Source organism: Canis aureus, chromosome 4 (genome assembly GCF_053574225.1).
Source record: "Canis aureus isolate CA01 chromosome 4, VMU_Caureus_v.1.0, whole genome shotgun sequence".
In the NCBI taxonomy this organism is placed as follows: domain Eukaryota; kingdom Metazoa; phylum Chordata; class Mammalia; order Carnivora; family Canidae; genus Canis; species Canis aureus.
The window spans coordinates 70,796,078-70,809,279 of record NC_135614.1 but is presented as its reverse complement, the minus strand read 5'-3'; the positions used below and the strand labels follow the sequence as shown (position 1 = coordinate 70,809,279).

The 13,202-nt window shown below is 36.7% G+C and overlaps 1 long non-coding RNA gene across 1 annotated transcript; it reads left to right on the top strand.

The window, feature by feature from the left end:
• The first annotated feature begins 9,174 nt into the window (after positions 1–9,174).
• Positions 9,175–11,355, top strand: LOC144311934 (uncharacterized). The gene is made up of 2 exons (XR_013377407.1): positions 9,175–9,378; positions 11,206–11,355. It is a non-coding gene; the product is annotated as an uncharacterized LOC144311934 (long non-coding RNA).
• Positions 11,356–13,202: the final 1,847 nt, after the last annotated feature.

Genomic DNA, 13,202 nt, shown 5'->3' with positions numbered 1-13,202 from the left:
GTGCTGGGCTAGCCCAACCCCTCCGACCTCAGGGCCTTTGCTGCTGTTGTAATTTCTGCCTGGACGTCATCTTCTTCCTAGTTAGCTATTACTCATTCTTTTGATCTTCACTTAATTGGCAATCTGTCAGGGAAGACTTTCTTGCAGTCCTTTCCCCACTTCCCCTCAAAGAAGGCAGTTTTCTTGTGAGATGCTCTCCTGGCATATTACAGTTGCCCCTCTTAGCACTTATTCCAACTTGGAATTAATTGTCTATGTGCATAATAATGTGATTAATGAGCGTTTCTTCTCTTTTAATAATGAACCCTATAAATACAAGGACCATTATTGTTTTGTTCAACATTTCATCCTCAGTGCCTAGACTTCGGTCAGCCTCTCAGTGATGCTTGATAAATTTCTTATTGGTTGGATGCATGAATTAATTGCCAAAGGGGAAACAGATTTATATATTGGCTTTAAAGAAGACTGCAAGAGATTCAAAGGAAGATGCTTAGCATCGGATTGGCAGATCTCTGTGGTTGAAAAGCACTCATTTTAGAATCAAATTGTCAGAATTTTAAATCCAGTTTAGTCATTTACTATCTGAGTTACCCTAGGCAAATTGTGTGATATGGCCAAACTTTTGTTTCCTCTCCTGTAAAAGGAGATGACAATAGCATCTACCTCACTGGTGGTGGTTGTAAGAGTTAAATGAAATCATGTATATACACTTGTTAATGCAGTACCTTGCACATAGTAAGCACACAATGAATATTGCCTTTGTTGTTACTGCTATCATTTGAGAGGTTTGGACCACAAGGAAATGTTGTTGGGACTAGTTATAGCTTTCAAATCATTTAGGATAGTTGAAGTGTGGGCACCTGGGTGACTCAGTGGTTGAGCAACTACCTTCGGCTCAGGTCATAATCCCGGGGTCCTGGGATCAAGTCCTGCATCAGGCTCCCTGCAGGAAGTCTGCTTCTCCCTCTGCCTATGTCTCTGACTCTCTCTGTCTCTCATGAATAAATAATATCTTAAAAAAAAAAAAAGGATAGCTGGAGTGATAAGAGTGGCTGAGTTGTTGTCAAGTGAGAAAAAAGGCCATAAAGGAGAACTTGAGTGAATATCAAAAGATTCAGAGGAAAGGATAAAAAATACGCCAGTGTGTTGATCAGAGAATTAGAAAAAGGCCAGGGAAGTTTGGCATAAAAGAAGACAAGAGATCTGATTCCTTCCTATTTATTGATTGCTTTAAAATAAATCTGGGGTGCCTGCATGGTTCAGTGAGTTGACCGACTGACTCTTGATTTCAGCTCAGGCCATGATGTCAAGGTCCTAGGATCAAGCCCTGTGTCCAAGCTCACCTCTCAGGGGGAGTCAGATTCTCTCCTCCCTCTTCTTCTGCTCTTCCCTCTGCTTGCATACTCTCTCTAAAATAAATAAGTAAATCTAAAAGAAAAAGGATTTAAAATCAATCTATTCTTTAGATGTGTAGGGACCAAGGGTAGGCTGCCCCAAGATGGGCTTCTTTGGTGTGAATATTCTTTTGCAGTAAAAACATTATTTTGAATTAACATTATTTTGACTTAAAACTCAGCAGATTCAAGAAAAGCTCTTTATCTCCCTCTCAACTGCCTGATTGTATGACATAGGGAGCTATTAACAGAGATTCCCTTTTACCTAAGAAATTTATCTACATAACAGGATAGCCTTTGTTTTCTAAACATCTTTCATCTTCCTGTTAATAGTCTTTCTCCCTTTTGTATCATAAGGCCCCTATCCCTCTCCTAAGCTTATGTAAGCATCATGTTGCCTGTCATTGGAATCTTCATGTCTGTGTGGATTCCCTGCACATACACTATTAAATTTTATTTTCTTCTGTCAATCTATCTTCTGTCAATTTGATTCTTAGTCCAGCTAGAAGGACCTTAAAGGGTAGAATAAATTCTTCCACCTCAACAGACACTAAGCCTTAAAATGTCTAGGAGGCACTGTCACCATAAGAAGTCAAAGTACTTATTGAATCCTCTAGAAATTACCTACTTTGGTTTAGCAACATTCTTACCAGTTGAAAAACAGGAAGTCAATGTTCTTTCCTCATTATTTTATCAGAGAATAGTTTTCTTGGCCCTTATTTGATCTAAAAAAGACTATGATGAAACAACACATTGATGAAAGAGGGAAATGGCTTGAAGAATTTTCTAACAAGCCCCATACAACCCTACATCAACCCCAGGATCCTTTGTGTATCAAATAATTTGCTGCAAAAAACCAAATGACTTTGAGTACATGCCATTTTCTTACAACTGGAAAAATAACAAGAAGAAGCAGTCTGCTATATGATTCAAATCCAATTCAATACATTGTATTTTCATTCCTAACTACCCTCCATTAGCTCTGATATTTTCAGAGTCAGTGGAAAAGCAAAAACTACACATTTTGCTTACAGTACTCTCTACTTTTTCTTTAGAAAAATAATTAACTGTTCAAAGAGATTTCCTGAGAAATTCAACTCCAAGAATTGTTCCTTTACCAAATGACCACGCCCTCTGTAATGGCGCAGGATGACCATGCCATCCCACAGCAGGCTGTGGATGATTTGTCAATTAGGAACAACAACAAAAACTCAAAACAAACAAACAAACCCCCCATGATTCTTCACATTGCTTGTTTCCAGATGGTAAACAAAATAAGCAAGTCTCAGAATCAGGACACATTTTAATCAGACTAAAAAATGAAAGTTGGGGAGGAGGGGCCCTGGTTGGCTTAGTCAGTAGAGCATATGACTCTTGATCTTGGGGTCAAACCTGACATTGGGCATATACCATACTTCTAAATAGATACATCGATAGATGATAGATAGATAGATAGATAGATAGATAGATAGATAGATGACAGGTTATGTTATGGCATTTTCTTTCTTTTCTTTCTTTTTTTTAGATTTTATTTAGAGAGAGAGAGCATAAGCAGGGGGAGGGGCAGAGAGAGAGAGAGAATCCCAGCAGTCTCTGTATTGAGCACAGAGCTGATGTGGGGCTCAATTCCATGAGCCTGAGATCATGACCTGAGCCAAAATCAAGAGTCAGATGCTTAACTGATTGAGCTGCCAAGGTGCCCCTGTAGCATTTTCAACAAGTAAATAACAGCTCTTCTAATTTTATAATAGTGGATATAACAAAAGTAAAACTAAAGTGGTTCCAATGATCTTACCAGATTAAATGTGCTGAATCAGTGTTTCAAGGTGTGCCCAGCCATCTATTTCCCATGAGTAATTAAAAAAACTGAGTTGCAAGACAAGACTTCCATGGACTGTTCTCTTGACTAGCTATTTTTGGAATTTGTATATCTTTGTGTATGCAAATTCCAGAAAGAATGTAAACAACAGGTTTTCATTCACTCTTGAAAACTTCCAGTTTCATTAGAGAGACCACATCAACAAATACAGAGAGAATGGACATAAAGAACATGTTCTGTCAATATTCACTGTACTAATTTAGAGAATTTATACTTGATATGAATATCTACACAATGCTATCTGTCTGATAATACTACACCAGTGGAAAAGAATCTCCTTTTAGAGCTGGCTTGTATTTTATGAAGTTATTGCAACAGTCACAGTTGTTCTAGAATATATTTTGAAGTCATAGTGACCACAAGTACTGGCTTTTATGTAGATGCTGCAACTATTATTGCTCTAGGATCTCATTTACCTCAGCCACTGTAGCTTTATTATCTGACTTTTTTTTTATCCATTATAGTAACATGCACATCCCAGAGTAATACCATAGCCCAGTGTCAAATACCATACTTCAGCATTCAGCAAGCATGTCTATTATACTGTGACCAATGACTTTAAAATAATAATAATAATAATAATAATAATAATAATAATAATAATACCATCTGAATGATATATAGGAGATCGAAAACATCTCCAGAGTTGCAACAGCCCATTTGAGTACATATAGTATAGATTGTTTTCCACTCACGAAGCATATTCTGAGGAACAGTAAGTGAATTCAAAGAGGACAGAAAGGAAAAAAAAAAAACATTTTAGAATTTGCTTATCTTTGAAACAACTGACAAATGTGAGAGCCTGCTACAGACAAGGTGCTGAAGGGCTAAGAGCATCTTCACTGCCTTCCAGAAGCCTAGAATATAGACTAGTTAAATTGATGGAGCTATACTCTGCACATAAATCTACATGATCTCCTATTTCACCAAGCAGACAAACTTTTGTTCCTGGGCAGCTTTCTTAGAACTATGTCTGAGGACCAATTTATTCTTTCTTAGTAGGTTTCTATTCTTTCTTTGAATTCTCAGCAATACTAATCTAATTAGCAGGGAAGCCAGGACCAAATATTAATGAGATAATTATGATGTCTTCTTACACCAGGCAACCAGGGACTTCTGGTAAAGACCAGTACGATGAAAAGCAGGAGGACAAGAGTACAATGTTGGTTTCCAGAAATAACCTATGCCCTCTGCTATCTCTGTTTAAGAAGCAGAATCTAATAGCAAGCATCACAAAAAACAACAGCATGCAACAATGTAGGGGAAAACAATTAGCATAAGGCCCTGGGAAGAAAAAACTACTTGGTCAAAGTCTTCTCTAACATGGAAACCTAGTTTATGGAATTTTCTGCACATACTCTGGTAAATAGTCCCTATAACTAAAGTATGTTTTTTAAAATAACTTTTTTTCTCACTCTGAATGAAGCAAGATCACAAAATTTAAAGCATGCTACCACAATACCACTCAGATATACATAGGCATTTTAATTTCTAATTTTTTTCTTTAAATAATGTCTATCCCTTTAGGCCAAGATATAGTTAGCAGACAAAAAGAGACAAAATGTCTGATTTAATGTAATGCTTAATTAATCAAATAATTTATATATACTTCTCCAAAATGATGAGTGGATTTGGGCATAAGAAATGTGTAGCTTGGAGTACCTGGGTGGCTTAGTTGGTTAGTTGGTTAAGCATCTGACTCTTGATCTCAGGGTCTCAAGCTCATGAGTTCAAGCCCCACACTGGATTTCACACTGGATGTATACCCTACTCAAAAAAAAAATGTGTGTATATATATATATATATACACATATATGATTTACACTCCTTTATGATGTGAATCCTCAGGGAAGTTCTGGCTCCAAATGGTACCTAGCATGATGCCCCTTGTTAACAGGAGTTTATATGAGAATGTCAAAATATATCTAGACTTGTAAGCAAAGGCTAGGTGATTTAAAGCATTGTCTGCCATGCTTCATGTCTAATACTTTAGTTAGGGAGGTGTTGAATTGTTATAAGCAGAAGACAAAATTAGCATTTAGAAAATCATTCTAGAACCATATGAAAACTTAATTGGAAATTTTTTAGAAGACTTACAATAATCTAGTTAAGAAATAATAAAGTCATAAAGTAATGCAGCAGCAAAGAGAATGAGATGGATTTGAAAATTATTAATGTCACAAGAGAAAGGTCCTGGCATCTAATGGATTGTGTGTGATTAGAAAGGAGAAAAAAGATGAGACGTTTCTGGCATAAGGGAGAAAATATAGGAAGATGAGCAGGTTCTGGAGAGGAGGATGATTATTCCCAATTTGTAATTAATATTTTAATATGACCAGCACCGAATTAAAACTAGTCTCAAAGAAATAGAGTTTGGATAGGGAGGAGAGGAAGGGAGAAGACAGATCGAAGGCGAGTCAGAAAAGTGCAATATGTTTCCCGGGATCCTCGAATCCTCAATTTCATACTCTCACTTATTATGCATATCATCAAATCCTATCGATCTTCTCCCAATCAGAAGCCTAGGATGCTTTTTAGTCCTCTATATTTCAACTGAGCCTTATATTCAATCTATTGATATCACAGGGGAATAAGTATTACTCTGTGCCCAGAGAAAGCACATAACTGCAATGTATCTTGAACATATCATTCAACGTCCACCCTACGCCTCCATAAATCTGTTTTTAGAGTTTGACTTTCATCAAGGGCCAATGTGAAAAACCACTGGATGTGTAATCCATATGGATTTTTAATTTTTTTATAAGTATTTTTAAAATTTATTTATTCAGAGAGAGAGAGAGAGACTGAGAGGCAGAGACACAGACAGAGGGAGAAGCGGGCTCCATGCAGGGAGACTGACGCGGGACTCGATCCCAGGTCTCCAGGACCAGACCCCGGACTGCAGGCGGCGCTAAACCGCTGCGCCACCGAGGGTGCCCGGATTTTTAATTTTTTAAAATACTATTATGTGCATAATTTTGTGTTTTAATATACTGATAGACTTGTCCCACCTATAAGTTGAAATTCATAATTTTGCAATTCAACACTATCTGTAAAAAACATCATGATACATTCACCTGAGATCAAAGGGACAGGAAAAAGCTGTTTCTTTTAAAAGCTGTTTCTTTTCTTTTAATATGGTCAAGCAATGAGAACTACACTACTATCATCTAGTTTCTATCTTGCCTGAGCTACCCAAATTAGTTTGGGTTTAATTATTATTACTATTCCTAATCTGAAATTTGTTTTATTTTTGCCTCTCTTCTTCATGCTTCTGTTCTTCAAGTTTATATAACTTAAAGTTTTACTTTTATTCTATGTTACTGTGCCTCATCTGTCTGTGTCATGTTCTCACTATTAGTCAACTTACACCCCTTTAAAAACTACTGGAGATCCTGGAATTGTGTCTACTGCTGAGGGCTTCCTAGAGTTCTCATGCTACATAAATATTTTGGTGGGATCCTTTTTTTCCCTCCTCAAAAGCAACATCAAATCTCCCGTTGCTGGGAAATGGTGCTTTTTCCTATTATTGGAATCAATGAGTCAAGGCATATGTCTTTAATGGAGGTTTTGGCAAGCATGATATTATAGTTATTATTAGATGGACAGAAGTAAACTGAACAGTTTGTTTTCTGTGCTGTAAATACAAATCTATGGTTTAAATCAAACACTGCAGTTTATAATGTGGAAGAAATATTTACATGGAAAAAAAGCACTAATCGATGTGTAACATTAAGAAAATGTAAGTTTTACAAATTCTAAGAGCCAAAATATTTCACAGATCACAAGAAAAGTAAGAACAAAGAAACTCAAAGAAAGTATATAAACCCATGTTAGGAAATGTGCTCTACCATCAAAGAGTCTGGTTCAGTTAGTTTCTTCTGGTTGTAAGGAAAAGACGACTTACTTTAGTTATCCCAAATAATAAAGTAATGCTCGGGATGGTGAGGAGATGTACTGTATGAATATAAATGCACAGTAATCCAGGAAAAGTCAAACAACTAGAGTAAGATCCATCATAGAGCCAGGCTACAAAAATCTTCACCTACAGCCTGGACACCAAGTCTATAAATATAGTCAAATACATTATCAATATTGCATTACAATGCATCATGAAATAATACTCTTTTCAGACTTTATGGCTACCCTGCACTGATTTGTTACTAATATCTCTGCTTGCCTTTTTCTATCCTGTCACTAATTTCTTGATTTCTTTTTCACCTTCATATATTTTCTTAAGTTTCTCCTTAATACTTCTTGCTTTCTTCTAACTCCAGCTTGACCCTGACTTATGACTTCAATGACAAACCTTAATTATCTCTATATGTCCTTGGATTACCTTCCACTTCTCTCTGTATTTCCCTAATTTTGTCCAAACATGAAAAATCTGTTTGGCTTATACATCTTTTTGCACCAAGCCAATATAGGTCATTGGTCAGTCTCTGGATTTTGGTAGGGAAGACTATGAGGTCACATAGTCCTCCTACACCTACTAGATGAGCTACAGTAAAGAAGTTTCACTTAGGAAGGATCAAGGGCATGGCACCAAGATTGGTGGATTGAATATCCAGCTCTATAAATAAATTTATGAGATGAGAAAATGACAGTTCTACCACTTTGCTCCTTCTAAAAAAAAAAATCATCTTTTAGGCAGATTTCCCTGGTACTCAACATGGACTTCCAGAATGAATACATATAGCCTAATCAAAATAATCAATAAATCAAGGTACATGTCTCTAATGAGAACAAACTGCTGCCTTAAAAAAAAATGTCATATATATATTCCAAACTTAAATGCAAGTGGATTGCTGATTATTGGGTGCTGTTCCTTATCCTCACCACCCTCCTTTTGAATGTCATAATCTCTTGCTGTAACTGATCACCTCTATGGGTATTATTACTCAACTCCTAATACATCCATTATAACTAATTTCAATTGCACGGCTTGCTTCTTAAAGGTTTCAAGTACTTTTGGAACAAAATATTCTTTTTTCAAAATACTAAAAGGATGAAAGATAAATATATTTCATGAATACAGACTAACAAGATGTATAGTTACAACCAAAAGTTCATTGAAAGCAGGGACTGTCTCTCTTGTTCATTTCTCTTCCTCACACACTAGTATGATGTCTACATAGTATGTGCTCAATATATTTTTCAAAATAAATAAAAAATCAATAAACCAATGAACACCACAACTATTTCTCCATAACTTCTAAACTGTGGAAAGAATGGAGTTCAGAATCTAGTAAGTACTGCTTTTTGAATAGTATTAAAAAGTGTCTCTAGATTCCATAGAATTCCTGCATAGAAAACTAGAAATGAAACAGGTTTAGACATGTCTTCTAATTAAAATTATGTTCCTAGATAAAAGAAAAAAATACTATGTAGACGCTAATAGGAAAAATATATTTATTTGTTCTCAGCCTAGGGTAGATTTTATATTATTTGTTTATTCCATCCCCCCCAAAAAATTTATTCCTAAATATAGCTTCTCAAATAGGCAAAGCTTGATGCTTACTGTTTTGTGTTCTCAAATAGAGAGTCTCTGGTGATAGGACTCCTTGCCTCTTTCTGAGGAGGGAAGATTCTGAAAAATAGCCATTAAAACCTTCATATCCCAGCACCGGACCAATGCCCCAACAGGAGTTAGCTTCCCTGGGAACTGAGTTTGTAGGAAATAGTCCTTGCTCCAATTACCCCTCTCATCTCGCTTGGCAACACAGTAATCAGATTTCTAAGCTCATCTTTACTCTCTTAAATATGAAGAACAAAAGGCAGAAAACCCACAGAATATTATGCATGACTCATTTTCAACTTTGTGTGAATAATTTGGCACAAAGGCATAATTTTGCTATTAAGGAGGAATATTTACATGTGTTTTCTCCTCATTCAGTTGAGCACCCAAATGACAGACTGATTGCTCTGAACAATGCTGCTGCCTTCCTCCCATGCTTGTTATCATTATTTGAAATCACAGAAAGCCACTGATTCACCAACTGAATCACACTCATAATGACCAAAATTCTAGAAGCTTGTTCCCTGGGACACAGGGGCTGGATTCTTTCTACCTCTGCTGTGACAACTCTGATGCCAGCTCAAATGGTAAGGTTTGCAGGAACTCTTTAGTCTCTTCCTTCAAATTAAAAAATACACTTCGCCATTTTGCTCTTAACGAAGAACAATCTCTTTGCTAAATAAGCTTTTCTTTGTCTTTTAGCGATAAGCCACAATCTTTTGTACGGGGTAAGACCAATGGTTATCAAGAGATTCCTTCTCATGTGTATTAATGGTATCCTCCCTGGTTTGAAGAACTGGGTGCATTGTTTCTGCCCAGTTTATGTATCATTTTTAAACAGTGTTGCCCTGAGCCACTAAGGGTTAGTCCCGGAGGACTAGAGGGTAGCCTACAAAGCCACAAGACCCTCCTACCAGACATCTCACCTATCCCTCATCCTTCAGCCAGGGAAGCTGAGCTTGATCTATTCTATATGTAGAATTTCTTTTTTTTTTTTTTTAAGATATTTATTTATTTATTTATTTATTTATTTATTTATTTATTTATTTATTTATGAGAGAGACAGAGAGAGAGAGAGGCAGAGACACAGGCAGAGGGAGAAGCAGGCTCCAGCTCCATGCAGGGAGCCCAACGTGGGACTCGATCCCGGGTCTCCAGGATCACATCCCTGGCTGCAGGCAGTGCTAAACCACTGAGCCACCCAGGCTGCCCTATCTGTAGAATTTCTACATGATGTTTCATTTGAAAAAATTCAAAGCCTTTAAAAAGATTAAAAACCAGTGTTGTGGGGGAATGAGCACTGAACTAGGAATTAGGGTATATTCATTCTAGTCCTGCTTCTGCCCCTAATTAGCCAATAGACTGTCAGGAGTCACTGTACCTTTTTAAAGTCTGACCCTCCTGCTGTGGAATTGAGGCTAATAGAATTCAAGCTAGACCCTATGAAGGTGAGAGAGTCCCTCAAAAGTTCTCAGGATTGACCTCGAAAAGGAAGGGTGAGGACTGCCATCTTTTTCCCAACTTTACTTCAAACAGTGCAACTCTGCTGTAGATATATATATATATATATGATAGAATGTTTCCATGTAAAATTTGAACTTTAAAAAAGCTTTAAAAATTTGAAAACATTCAATTCTGTATTAATGTACTCTTCATTCTGACATTCTATTGTTCTATAATTTCTATTTTCTATGTTCCATTGATTAAGAAACAAAACACTTTACAATGACTTTTTATTCGTATACTATGCTATTTGTGGATGTTAATAACATCGATGCAATAAAATATAACACATGCATATGTATAACACCATTCTTTTTCTGGATACTCAGAATATACATATAAATTCACATATATATATCTAAATTCACACTCAAATTCATAATCACATATATGTGTATATGTGTGTAACCTTTTTGTCTGGTCAATATTAACATTTTCTACATTGTGTTCCATGGAATACTCTTCTGGGATTTAGTAGTAAGCATGGCATGAAAAAAAAATGTCCTGTTGAAATGAATTTGGGAGACTGTGCATATTTAATTTCTTTATAGGTAACACACAATGCACACACACATTTCAGGCTCCAAAAAAAGAAACTTCAGGGAAAAATCTGTTTGATTTGGTTTAATACAGAATTTACCAAACTTGTTTTAGTGGGACACTCTGTCATCAATATATCTATTGAATTTACTTGAACCATGGTTCTGAAACAAACTGAAAATAATAATATTGTGATTTTCCAGTGTTATGGACTGAATGTGTCCTCTCAAAAGTTGTATGCTGAAGTCCTAACCCCTTTGGGAGATAATTAGATTTGGATGATGTCATGAAGGTAGTGCTTTCATTATGGGATTAGTGGCCTTATAAGAAGAGGAAGAGACACCAGAGCTCTTTCTCCCCTTCTCCACTAGCACAAAGAAAAAACCATGGGAGCCCATAAAGAGATGGTGGCCATCTGCAAGCCTGAAAGAGGACTCTCACCAAGAACTGAATCTGCTGGCACCCTGATCTTGGACTTCCCAGCTCCTGAAATCGTGAGAAATAAATGTCTGTTGTTTAAACCACCTAGTCTATAGTGTTTTGTTGCAGCAGCCTGAGCAGACTGAGACATCCAGGTAAGAAAATTAGGGTCTGACGGATGCACAACTTACTGACAAAACTAGCATTCTAATTTCTACCTATAAAATCTATTTGAAAACTCCAGTCAAGATAGTGAATTAACTTCATATCTTGACATACTCTTTTTCTTCCAAAGGAATAACTGAAAAATGTAGAACAAGAAAATCCAAAATATATATCCAGGCTTAAAAACAAAATAAACATTGTTATGGACTAGAATTGGAACAGAAACCCAAAGCAAGGAATATGGCTAAAGCCCAGAGTCTCCAGGGTTTGTAGTCTGGAAACAGGCAGAGGCAGTTGAGATGACAGTGATGGGAGAACATAAGATTCATAGCAGACAAGGGATAGGATCCAGACTCACTACTTAAAGCCAGGTGCTGGCATGGAAGTACTAACTCCTGTCCATCCTCCCCTCCTCATTGCTCATAGATAGAGGTTGATAAAACTACTTTCATCCAGAGCCCAAGGCATTATAAACTGTGGACTGAGCAGAGCTGGTTAACAAAGCATGACCCCATGCTCAGGAACTGGCTCCCAGACTGATCTGCACTATATCAAATCTCAGAACAAAGCAGGAGCTCCAATCCATTAAAACTTGATTCTAGACTGGAGGCCCTGAGACCTGGATGGAGACAACAGAGAAAACCAGTACTCTAGGAGGAGATGAGCCCAAAAGAGAAAAAAGAGGATAAAATTGTCTCACTCAAAAACCAATCCTGCACACCATAGGAAAAAAACTACTATAAAGAAAGGCAGCCAACAAAATCTGTGATGGGAAAAAGAATCTCCTTCAGCTGATTAATATTCAAAGAATATTCCACCTAAGAATTATAAAAAGTATTTTGAATATTTACATAAATAGAGAACATTCATTAAAAGAGAATTATAAATTATAGAAAAAGAGGAAAATAAAATAAGGATTAATATAGATTTTAAAGTTAGAGTTATTTTTTAATTAATGAAAATAGCAACAAAAAAAATGAACTCAGGGTTTAACAAAGAAGAAATTAATAAATAAATAAAAACATAGTGCTGAAGAATTTCTCATATGTAGAACAGAGGGACAAGGATAAAAATATTGAAAAAGCAGCTAGGATACATAGGGGATAGAATAAAGAGACCCTAGCATTAAGTCTAAAAGAGGAGATATAGCCTCTATAATTTAAATGACATGCAGGCTGTCATCAAGGTCCAGTGGGATGAGGACAAGCTGATTTGAGGAAGGCTCCAGGCTTGACTTCATTGTTAGTTCATGGTAGAGACGATGGTACCATCAGGCAGGTGGAGGCCTTGGGGAATCCATCTCGCATTACCAAGAGAAGACCAGGACAGTGACCACCCACCAACCCCCACCCAAGCTCTAGCAAGGCAGCTCAAGGGCTAGGACATAGCTTCTAACAAGCACCAGTTTCTGAAGGATTTCCAGAAACCAAGGCTAATTTCCTTAGGGACATGTTAGGGGTTCTCTCTGGCAGAAGTAGGCAAAGGTTATGTCCACACCTTATTGGTAAATAAAACAGCTGATTTACTGTCAAACAGCTTTGGAGAAGTTTCAGGGCAGAGGAAGAATGTCTAGGCATCTGGAGAACATAGTTGCTATGGGTATAGGAAATATTAATCCACAGAGATTCACTGAAAGACTAGGAACCGAGCAGGAACTAACCAAAAAATAAATAAATAAATAAAAAGTAATTTAAAAAAAATAAAGGAATGCAAATAGAAGAAAACCAAAGAAGAGTGAAAGAAAATAACCATTCCTTTGCAAAACCCTCCACAATTTTCCGTT